This window comes from Primulina tabacum, chromosome 12 (genome assembly GCF_025594145.1).
Source record: "Primulina tabacum isolate GXHZ01 chromosome 12, ASM2559414v2, whole genome shotgun sequence".
NCBI lineage: Eukaryota > Viridiplantae > Streptophyta > Magnoliopsida > Lamiales > Gesneriaceae > Primulina > Primulina tabacum.
This window is the reverse complement of record NC_134561.1, coordinates 23,100,778-23,111,518: the sequence shown is the minus strand read 5'-3', so window position 1 is coordinate 23,111,518 and position 10,741 is coordinate 23,100,778. Positions and strand designations below refer to the sequence as shown.

At 36.8% G+C, this 10,741-nt stretch overlaps 1 pseudogene; it reads left to right on the top strand.

Moving 5' to 3' along the window:
- Window positions 1-5,692: 5,692 nt before the first annotated feature.
- Window positions 5,693-9,121, top strand: LOC142521154 (clp protease adapter protein ClpF, chloroplastic-like; annotated as a pseudogene).
- Window positions 9,122-10,741: the final 1,620 nt, after the last annotated feature.

The following is a 10,741-nucleotide window of genomic DNA, read 5'->3' as shown; positions in this document are numbered from 1 at the left end:
ATTGAACAACTAGCCTAATCCGAATCACAATATGCTAATATCTTCAGATTGTTTGCTACTGGAAATGTGATGCCAAGACCTGGAGAACCTTTAAGGTATTTCACAACTCGAACAGCAGCATCCATGTGGGATTTCTTTGGAGCATGCATAAACTGACTCAGATGTTGCACCGCATAACATATGTCCGGTCGTGTCATGGTTAAATATATCAATCTTCCAACTAAACGCTTATATGAACCCTCATCTTCCAATAAAGTATCCCTACACATGGTAGATTTGTTCTTACATCCTATAACCTCGAATTCATGGCTGGTGAGCTTGAGATTCTTCTCCATTGGAGTCTCACAAGGCTTAGCTCCTGCTATTCCAAAATCTGCTATAAGTTCCAATGCATACATTCTTTGACACAAGTTAAGGGCTTCTGATGATCTTGACACTTCAATCCCAAGAAAGTACTTCAATAATCCAAGGTCTTTCAGCTGAACCTACGAATGTAAGAAGGCTTTCAAGGAATTGATTTCTTCATCATTATTCCCCGTGATTACAATGTCATCCACATACACAATCAAAAGGGTAACAAATGTTCCATTGCGCTGAACAAATAATGAATGATCATGCTCAGATTGATTGTAACCAGCACCAACCATGATACTAGAAAACTTGTTTTTCCATTGCCTAGAGGCTTGTTTAAGGCCATATAAAGACTTGCGGAGTTTACATACTTTACGCTCCCCCTCGACGCAATATTCCTGCGGAAGTGACATGTATATTTCCTCATCTAAATCCCCTTGAAGAAAAGCATTGGTCACATCCATTTGATACAGAGGCCAACCATAAGCCGCAGCCAAACTAAACAAACAACGAATGGTTACAATTTTAGCTGTGGGTGAGAAGGTTTCATGAAAGTCAATATCGGGCTGTTGTGTATAGCCTTTAGCAACTAAACAAGCTTTAAAGCGATCTATCAAACCATCAGAATGGTATTTGACCTTGAAAACCCATCGACAACCAATCGAGACAGCCCCCTTAGGAAGATCAACTATATCCCAAGTATGGTTGGACTCAAGGGCAGCAATTTCTAAAGCCATTGCATCTTTCCATCTAGAATCAGCTAGTGCCTCATTATAGTACTGTGGCTCCTTAACAGAAGAGATTGAGGCAAGAAAACTTTGATAGGAAGGAGAAAAATGAGAGTAATCAAGGAAATCAGAAATGGGGTATAAACAATGGTTAGACAAGGTTGGACAAGCATAATCCTTTGTCCAAATAGGCGGGATGATGGAGCGGGAAGAGCGCTGTGGATGATCAGTTAGAGTAGAAGGTAGATGAGGAGAAGGAATATCAAAAACATCTTCAGGTAAAGAGGAATGAGAAGGAAAAGTTGGGGAAATAGGACAAATATTGGCAAAAGGAAAATTGTCTTCATGAAAGATCACATCCCTAGAGATAGAGAGTTTCTTGGTATTGAGATTCAAAACTTTGTATCCCTTTTGGGTGTTAGAATATCCAAGAAAGACACAAGGATGTGCTCGAGGAGGGAACTTATGTTCCAGTGGCAATGAAGCAACGTATCACAAACAACCAAACACACGTGAATGAGTGTATGAAGGCGGAGTGCCCATTAGCAATTCATAGGGAGTTTTATTGTGCAAAATGGGACTAGGAGATCGGTTAATAAGATATGTGGCAGTCAACACACAATCACCCAAATAACGAAGAGTAAGAGAGGCTTGAAAAAGAAATGCAAGAGCAATATCAAGAATATGTATGTTTGCGCTCTACAATCCCATTTTGTTGCGGGGTATAAGGGGACAAGAGCTTTGATGGATAATGCCAAGGGAAGAAAACAAATCTTGACACTCGGTTTTGAAGAAATCCAAGGCATTGTCTGTCCTAATAACCCGAATCTTACTGGAAAATTGATTATGAACCATGGCAAAAAATATTTTAGGAATTCGAAGTATATCTAATTTGGAGTGCATAAGATACACCCATGTATCACGAGAAAAATCATCGACTATTGACAAAAAATAACTCTCCCCATTCATAGTTGGGGTATTAAATGGCCCCCAAATATCTATATGAAGTAAATGAAAACAATGTAAAGACTTAGTGTCACTGTGTGAAGGAAATGACAATCTAGATTGCTTAGATTGTGGACAAATGGGGCAATGTGAGAGTGACAAATTATTGGACAAAAAGGACAACAAACGCATTCTTGATCCAGACATATGACCGAGTTGTTTATGTCACAAAAAACATCGGTAAAAGTACCAGCAAAAATCTCTTTTTGTAACAATATAGTATTACAAACAGGAAGAAATGAACATGAACTATTTATAGGCTGACATAAGGTCTTTGATAAGCCCAAATCTTATAGAGATTTTATTTTATAATATTTGTGCTTATCTAGAATTATTATCCCTAATTTTGTGCTTATCTTAATTAATTTTATAATGATTGTAGATTTGAATAGAAGAGGAAAAAATGCCTAAATTGGGAGATAAGATGATTTTATAAGATTTCAAAGGAAACGAAATATCAAAAGAAAGAAAATAAAATATTCTCATTCCTTGATGATATTGAAAATTTAGAAAAATCTATGTAAATCTTGATAAATATCTTATCTACATTTTTTATACTTGACATGGGCTTAAAATATTTGAAAGAGGAGGCCCATTGAGAAGAATAAAAAGGGGCGGAAGCGTAACAGGAGAGGGAGGCGCAAAACAAAAGAAAAAACCAACGCGGAAGGGATAAAACAGAGAAGAGAGGAGAGGAGAGAGAAGCGTACAGAGGAAAGAGACAGAAAAAGAGAAGATCCGTAACAGAAGACGGAAGAAAGGAAGAGAAGGCTACTGTGAATTAGTACCAGCGCGGAAGAAGAACATAAGGGAGGAAGAGTGAAGGCAGAAGCAGAAGGAATTCCTCACATACGCCTAAATCACAGAGAATTCCTCTTATTTACTTCTTTCTTATGTTTTCTTCTATGAAATTAAATCTGAGTTTGCACTTTGGTTTTGAATTCATGGAATAATTTTATTTAGACTAAAACCACGATATGGCCAAAAAATATTTTATTTGATATTTGTTTTATTTTCATTATATTATTTTTCTAGATTTTAATTATTGATTGATGTTAGTTTAATATTTCTTGTTAATAGCCTGATTAACTATTTACATGTATGTTGATTAATCACGAATCGGAAGATGATTGATTAAATATAGCAACAAAGACATCATCAACACATGGTTAAACTGACTAGAAATAGTATTCGGTTTCAGTGTGCGGTTTTAGGTGAAAACTGAAATTCCACGAAGATTTAATGCATTTAGATCTGATTAAATTCAATTAGAAATAATTGGACTATTAGATTTAAATAGGTTTATTAACTTGAGGAATTGTTTAATAAATAAATTTGGGGATTTCACCGTGATTGACAAGAATTAAATAATTAATTGAATTTCAACACGTATCAACATAGTAGAGTTTGGTACCGTTGTATGTCTTAGTTATTTATTTGAATTTGAATCCCTCCTTGATATCTGAATTCGTCGTTTTAATTGATATTATTTTATTTAATATTTTAGATTAATAATCCACATATAATCTTTTAATTTATTTTGTCTAACTTAAGTTAAGTGATAAAAATTCTAGTAATTAAATATTAGTCTCTGTGGGATCGATACTTGGATTCATCATCGATTTACTATAACTTGACCTAGTCCGCTTGCTAGATTTATTCTCAACCGAAATCGTCGGTCAGTCTTCAAAGAATGGGAAGCTTCAAGGTGATAGAGTCCATTATTCTCTTTACCAATCCCCACAATCTTCCCACTTATGAGGTCCTGAAATTGGCAAAAATGAGGATAGAATGTACAAAGCAATTATGGGATTTGGTAAATTTAGATATGGACAATAGATTGAATTGAAAATCTGGAATGTGGAGAACATTTTGAAGAGTAACGGAGGAAGATAATGCCATTGAACCAATATGGTTAATGAGGGTAGTACTACCATTAGGCAACTTCACTGAACTATTGGAATTCGACAGGTACTTGTGATTTTGTAGTAGACTTAAATCCCCAACCATGTGTTCATTAGCTCCAGTGTCAATTATCCAATGAGAAGATGGCATTGAGACATGAAATGAATGTAAATTACCTGCGATATTCACCACGGGTTCAGGACTCGTTTGAAGGTTGCTGTTGCCCAAAAGCTTCAAGATTTCTGCATACTGGGCAGAGGTGAACACTGGAGCAGTATTAGGAGTTGTATTATGGATGAGACCAGAAGTATTCAGAGGTTGAACTTCAACATTCTCAACTAGGTTCACATCAGCAATATTCCTATTTCCTCGACCATAGCCACGCCCTGAGCGTTTATACTCACTTCCTCTATTCTGTCCTCGGTAAAGACGATGCCAAGGTGGGTAACCAACTATCTTATAGCAATCTTCTTTCAAGTGTCCATTCAGATTAAAATATTCGCATTTCAAGAGGGCCTTCCGTTGGTCATCCGTTCTATTCTGATTTGAGTAAAATACGGTTGGTGGAGGCTCAGTAGTAGACAACGAACGATGAGATTCTTCCTGAGAAATAATGGAGAAAGCTTGCCCAACAGTAGGCAGAGGAGGCATCATCAGAATCTGACTTCGTATAGCGGCGTAACTCTCATTCAACCCCATCAAAAATTGAAGTAATCGATGCTGTTGATCATGCTCGACATATCTCTTAGCTGCAGCGCATTCACAGGATGGCAAAATTACCAAAGAAGCGAACTCATCCCAAAGTTGTTTGAGCTTGCAAAAATATGTGGAAATAGTGCTTTGCCCCTAAACCAATCGTCCTATATCTCGGTGCAAGGCAAAAATGCGAGAACCATTCACCTTATCAAATTGCTCCTTCAAATCCGTCCAGACAACAGAGGTGTTGGTTGCATAAACAATTCCACCAAAAATTTCTCGAGAAACAGTGTTTAAAATCCACGATAATAATAGAGCGTTACATCTTTCCCATTGCAATACCGATGCGCTACCAGCTTCGGGTTTCTTACATGTACCATCAATAAATCCAATCTTATTCTTAGCTTGCAACGCTATCAAGATAGCTCTGCTCCAAATTCCATAATTCTCAGTTCCTACTAATTGATCCCTGACGAGATTCATACCTGGAGTGTCGGAGGGATGAATGTACATCGGATCATTGAAATTAGGTCCATTCGCCATTGTTGAACCTCTAATTTGTGATGAAGCTGCAGTGAAGTTGGAATCGATGTCGCGAGCTAAGAAATCGTGGATGATAAGATGGATGGATCAATTAAAAAATACGATCCAAGAGATCGAGAGTTCGGATTTGAATTTTCATTGCTCTGATACCATGTCAAAATATATGGAGGAAACGGTTTTTTTTTAGTATATAGAAATGTCAGTCTGTGATGTACAAGAATAACAGCCACCCAGCCCATTAATACTAGAAGAGTTAACTAAGAACAAAAGCGTAAGAATAAGTATGAAGCGTGTTTCCAAAACCAGCACTTAACAAAATTCTTTCGCGAACCCACTGCTAAATACAGGCGCTCTACGTGCCGTTGATTGAGCCTGTTTCATTAGAAATGATTACTCGTTTGTTTAATTTCTTGAAGGGACACTGTTTGTGTGCTGGTTTTGGGGTGGGCCGTGAGGTGGGGTGGGTGTAGGGGAGGAGGTCAGGAGGTGTTTCTGTTTTTGATATTGGATAATGGATTGGAGTCATTCGGGGAGTGATTCTTGTGCGCAATATTCTTGAATATTATTGAGAATTGACACGTTTCTAAAAAATAGTTTATTATTCTACATATAGTTTAGTTCAACGAGTTGTTTAGTGCTACTATTTGTTTGATGTGGTTGAGGTAGTTTTCTTTAAATTCGTTTTTTTATTGTAACCATGAATGGAGCATTGGTTTAATGTAGGTGCAATCTAATGATTTGAGAGATTGACGTGCAAATATCAAATCTTAAGTGGGCGTATAGTGAGAAGGATTATTTCTTCAAATGGTGCAAAGCATGTTTATTAATGCAGTAGCGCCTTCTAGTTGCGGTGTTACTTGTGGGTTAAATGAAGAATGTAGGAGAAATTTGGGTCATTTAAAGGAACCCCAGTTTCTTGGGATCGGAAGATCATGCTTGTGTTCTTCTGATGGAAGAGCCTCGTACCTTGGAGCGTTTGATATATCTGGACCTGGATCTTGGAGGGTTGGAGCTGGATGGTTGTTTAAAGGAGGTGATAGGGGAGCCAACTTGGATGCCAGTTGCGAGCAAAGGGAAAGCGCCAACGAGGATTTACTAATGTTTTTCTTTGAGCTGGACTTAGCAACACGGGTACTGGTGCAAAGAGCTGGTTCTGAATCTGTTAATTTTCTTCGTAACAGCTAGAAAAAGAATGTTGTTCGCTTATTGCTATGCTTATATTGCAGTATGCTTTGAATTTTGAGCAGTATGACATAGCCAAGCAGGAACAAGTTGACCGAGGTTAGAATTTTTGACCTGCGTCAATTCTGTACTCTGAGAATTGGAAAAAATGCTTCAACGTTTTCTTGGATGAGGAGGGATCTTGATCATCAAGAACCTTATTAATGGTCAAGGCCTCTTGATTATTAATGCTTTTATATGAAGGTTGAATCAGAGGTAATCAAGCTACGGGAAAGTGGAAGGGGGCCAGCAGCAAAAAGTGAAGCTCAAGATTTGGCTATTGGTATCTTACGCCTACGGTATGTATCTGATTCACTGAAAACTAAATGCCAAATAAGCATTTTCTTTTGTCTTTAATCCTTTTATCATCACTTATCAGTTTCCCAATTCAGAGGTTTGGTCTGTTAAACAACTTATTAAAAATTTTGAATTTATTTTTTTTTCTTTTCGTGCAGAATGCGATTCAGAGTGAGAAATATGATTTGGCAGCTGATTTAAGAGAGAAAATTTCCAACCTTGAAGCAGAGTCACTGGCTGCATCAGTAAAAGCACGAGGGTATGAGAATGCTCAACATGCTTTCCGTTTAGGCCAGAAAGTGAAGCATAAATTATTTGGTATATTGTCTCGAAAAAATTTTCTTCCTCGGGATGTAACGGGTTAATCTAACGAACTGAATACTCACTTTTTTGCCCCTAAAAAATTGTGCTGGAGATGTTAGGATATCGAGCTGTCATTTGCGGCAAGGATCCGGTGTGCTGTGAGTCCAAATCTTGGATGGAAGGTGCAAAAATCGATAAGCTGACTCGCGGTCTGGATCAACCATTTTATCAGGTTGGACTACACTAAACTTATATATTTGTCACAACCCTTGTTTTATCAGAATTCATATGCCCTTTTTGATGGTATGTTACTTGTCACTTGTTTCCAATATTATGTTTTTGTTCCATGTATAGATTAATTACAAATGTGGCTTAGCATCCATAGATCCAGCTCCTGGTTAACTACTATGCAGCATCGTAAGACATACTTTTACCTCTCTCCTTCATGAAAATTCCTAAACAAAGTAAAATCAATTTGCTCTATTTTTAACAATTCCTCTCCAGTTCTCATGATTCTATTGTTGAAGCGATTTGCATCATTAAATCTGAATGCAAGGTAAACTCATAGTCATAGTCAGTTCAACCTGTTTCGCAGGTATTGGTTGTTGCACAAGAAGACCCCCCCAATCTTCTAGTAGCATACGGTGAGCCAAGCGAACCTGATTTTGTGATGCCAGCCATGTACCAATTCTAGCTACTTTTAACTCCTAGACTCAATTAATTTTATTTTTTTTTTCTATTTGATGGAGCACTCTAAACCCAAGGATAAAGGATATTCTATGCCTGCGCTTTTCAAATCTTCCACAACATTGATATTCCCGTATTTAAATTAACATCGATTATCAGCTTGTCATAAGTTGTGAAGCAACAATTGCCCCACTGTCTTGTACATTATACGTGTGTGTGCCGTTCAAAAATTTTGAGTCGAATATTTTATATCTATAGATACAGACTATAGATTTTGGTAGAGCAACATATACCTGATTGTACAATCGGTGTCAAAACTCAAAATCATGTGAGTGATTCCCCTGAGTTGCAACATGATTTACTTATTTGATCAAGGATCATTAAGAAGCAATAATTGCTCAACTTATCCTATGATTGCCTGTATTGGCACAAGGACTGAAACATTGTGTTTGGATTGGATTATTGTATAATTTAATTGGATTGCACTTTTACTGTCACATATTATAGTTTCAGACAAAACCGCAGATGTGCAAGGCAACTAACACATGTTTTAGTTGACGATATAACCCCATTGACCATTGTGTAAAGATTCCGCTGATTACTTCCGTGAGCATCATTGTCAGTTTTTTTACAACGAGTACCTCGTTTCATGATATCTCTCATTTTTAACGTCTCATGATCTCCCTCATTTTCTTGCAGTCCCCGAAGAGAATTTACTTGCCCTTGAAAAGCAAGACAAGGTTAGTTGAACCATATTTGAATGGAAACTGGGTTTTCGAATAAATAAATATCTAGAAGCTTGTGGGTTGTGATCAATTAACTATATTCAGGATGCATTTGATCATCCTTACGCCTCTTTTTTGTTTTACGGCATGGATGGTGCTGGAGATTTCATCCCAATAAAACAGCTGCGCGAAAAGTACAGCCAGCCCCGCCACGAAATCCACAGGATGAAGATGATGAAGATGATGCTTGATTTTGTTGACCCCTTGTTTCGTGTCGCCGAAATTGTCAGTTTGATCCAATGATTTCCCTATATTTTGTTCGGTCCGTTAGATACGTGTTCTTGAAAATATTCCCGGTAGTTTCAAATACTTCATCAATTGATGAATTGAATCGTGGGCGACTGTTGATCGTAAATTAGTTGAATTGATGAATTGAATCATGGGCGACTGTTGATCGTAAATTAGTTGAATTGATGAATTGAATCATGGGTGACTGTTGATCGTAAATTAGTTGTACTATGCAATATAGAGTTCTGTTATATTCGTTCCTTAAGATCTCGAATACATTGAAATTGATTTGGTATCATTTCGCCTCCATGTCCTTCGATTTTGTTTATGCACCGATTATGTTTTTTGTTCTTTATTTTGTCAAAATATATGTATATTATGTTGGATCTCGGTTTTCTCGTGCCCAAAATGCAGCGTAAGTTTAAAATTTTTATTTTATTTTGACAATCAAAATATATTTGTTTGAGCACTCGTATGGTTTTATGATTAAACATTCATAGGGAGTTTTGAAGTTTATACCTTTGGTGAAAGATTTACACGGCACCAACTATTCCGGGGTTAGCGGAGATAGCTCTTGATGAATTCCCTACAAACTTTCTTCAAATCTCCTTTCTTTGTTCTTCGAATCAGGTCTACGACTAGAAGATTTGTTCATCTTCTAATTTGAACTAGAAAAATTAGAAGAGATTTTACGTTGGAGATCAAAGCTTGACAGACGGCTCAAACCCTAAATTCACTTTAGGGGCCGAAATTTGGAGGAGAAGGGAGGATTGATTTTCGAAAAATACAAAGATTGAGGCTTGCTTGGTGGCTAGAGTTATGACTTATTTACAACCTTTTATAATCGAACCATGACATAATATCCAATATTAACATTAATGGACTTGATTAATTAATTGGGCTAGTCCAACTAGTTTATTTAATTAATCAAAATCCATTAAGAACTTTAATTATTTAGTATGTTGGGCTTGTACTCCTACAAGTCCATTAAATACACTTCCCACTATATTTAATTTAATATTTAATAAACTCAACTTTTGAGCTCGATAAATTAAATCCGTTATAAATTCAACATTTGAATTTAATGCCTAAATTATAAATTCAACTCCTAGAATTTTTCACCTCCAAAATTTAATATTTAATAAACTCAACTTTTGAGTTTAATAAATTAAATTATTAAATTTTATAAATTCAATTCCTTGAATTTATTCTCTCAAAATTTAATTATCATAAATTCAACTCCTTGAATTTACTATATCATAATATAAATTCAACTTCTTGAATTTATTCTCTCCACGGGAACAAACGATCTAGTGCTTGTGTGACCCTCAATGGTTCAGGGATACATCTAACCGTGGGTTCACAATTCCTTGTGATTCAGGACATAATCATTTATTCGGGTTTACCCTTATTTGCCCCATTCCATGTATCAACAATTGATCATGAGAATGTCATAAATCATATTTCTGATTAAATCTATCGAACCATGGTAAGGGCGTCTAGTAGCATCGCCCCATGATTCCCTAGATATCATTGATATTGCCTGCAAGAACAAGTCGATTATGATTAGCGTATAGTACGGTCTCTTCATCTCATATATCCCGATCGAATCTGCAACCATTGGTTCATCGAGAGTTGCATATTAATTCGATGACTATGTGAAACATATAAATAGTGGCATCGCATGTACTATTGAAGAACTATTTCTCCAATGTACATCTCATAATCTGGCCAGAGATTCCACGCACTATTATTTCATCATATCACATATGATATCCACACCTGAGGTGAGCGGTGAATTCCCGACTACAATGCACTGACTCCTACATGTGTCGCAACTGTACCCAACCTCGCCACCTGATGACTCTCCTGGAGCCGGTAAAGAAGTCAAAGAATATAGAGCCTCAGTGTTGTCCCGGGTCGTAAGGACTAATGGTGTACAATCATAACCACGGACTTATCCTCTCGATGAATGATAACCACTTGGAAAGT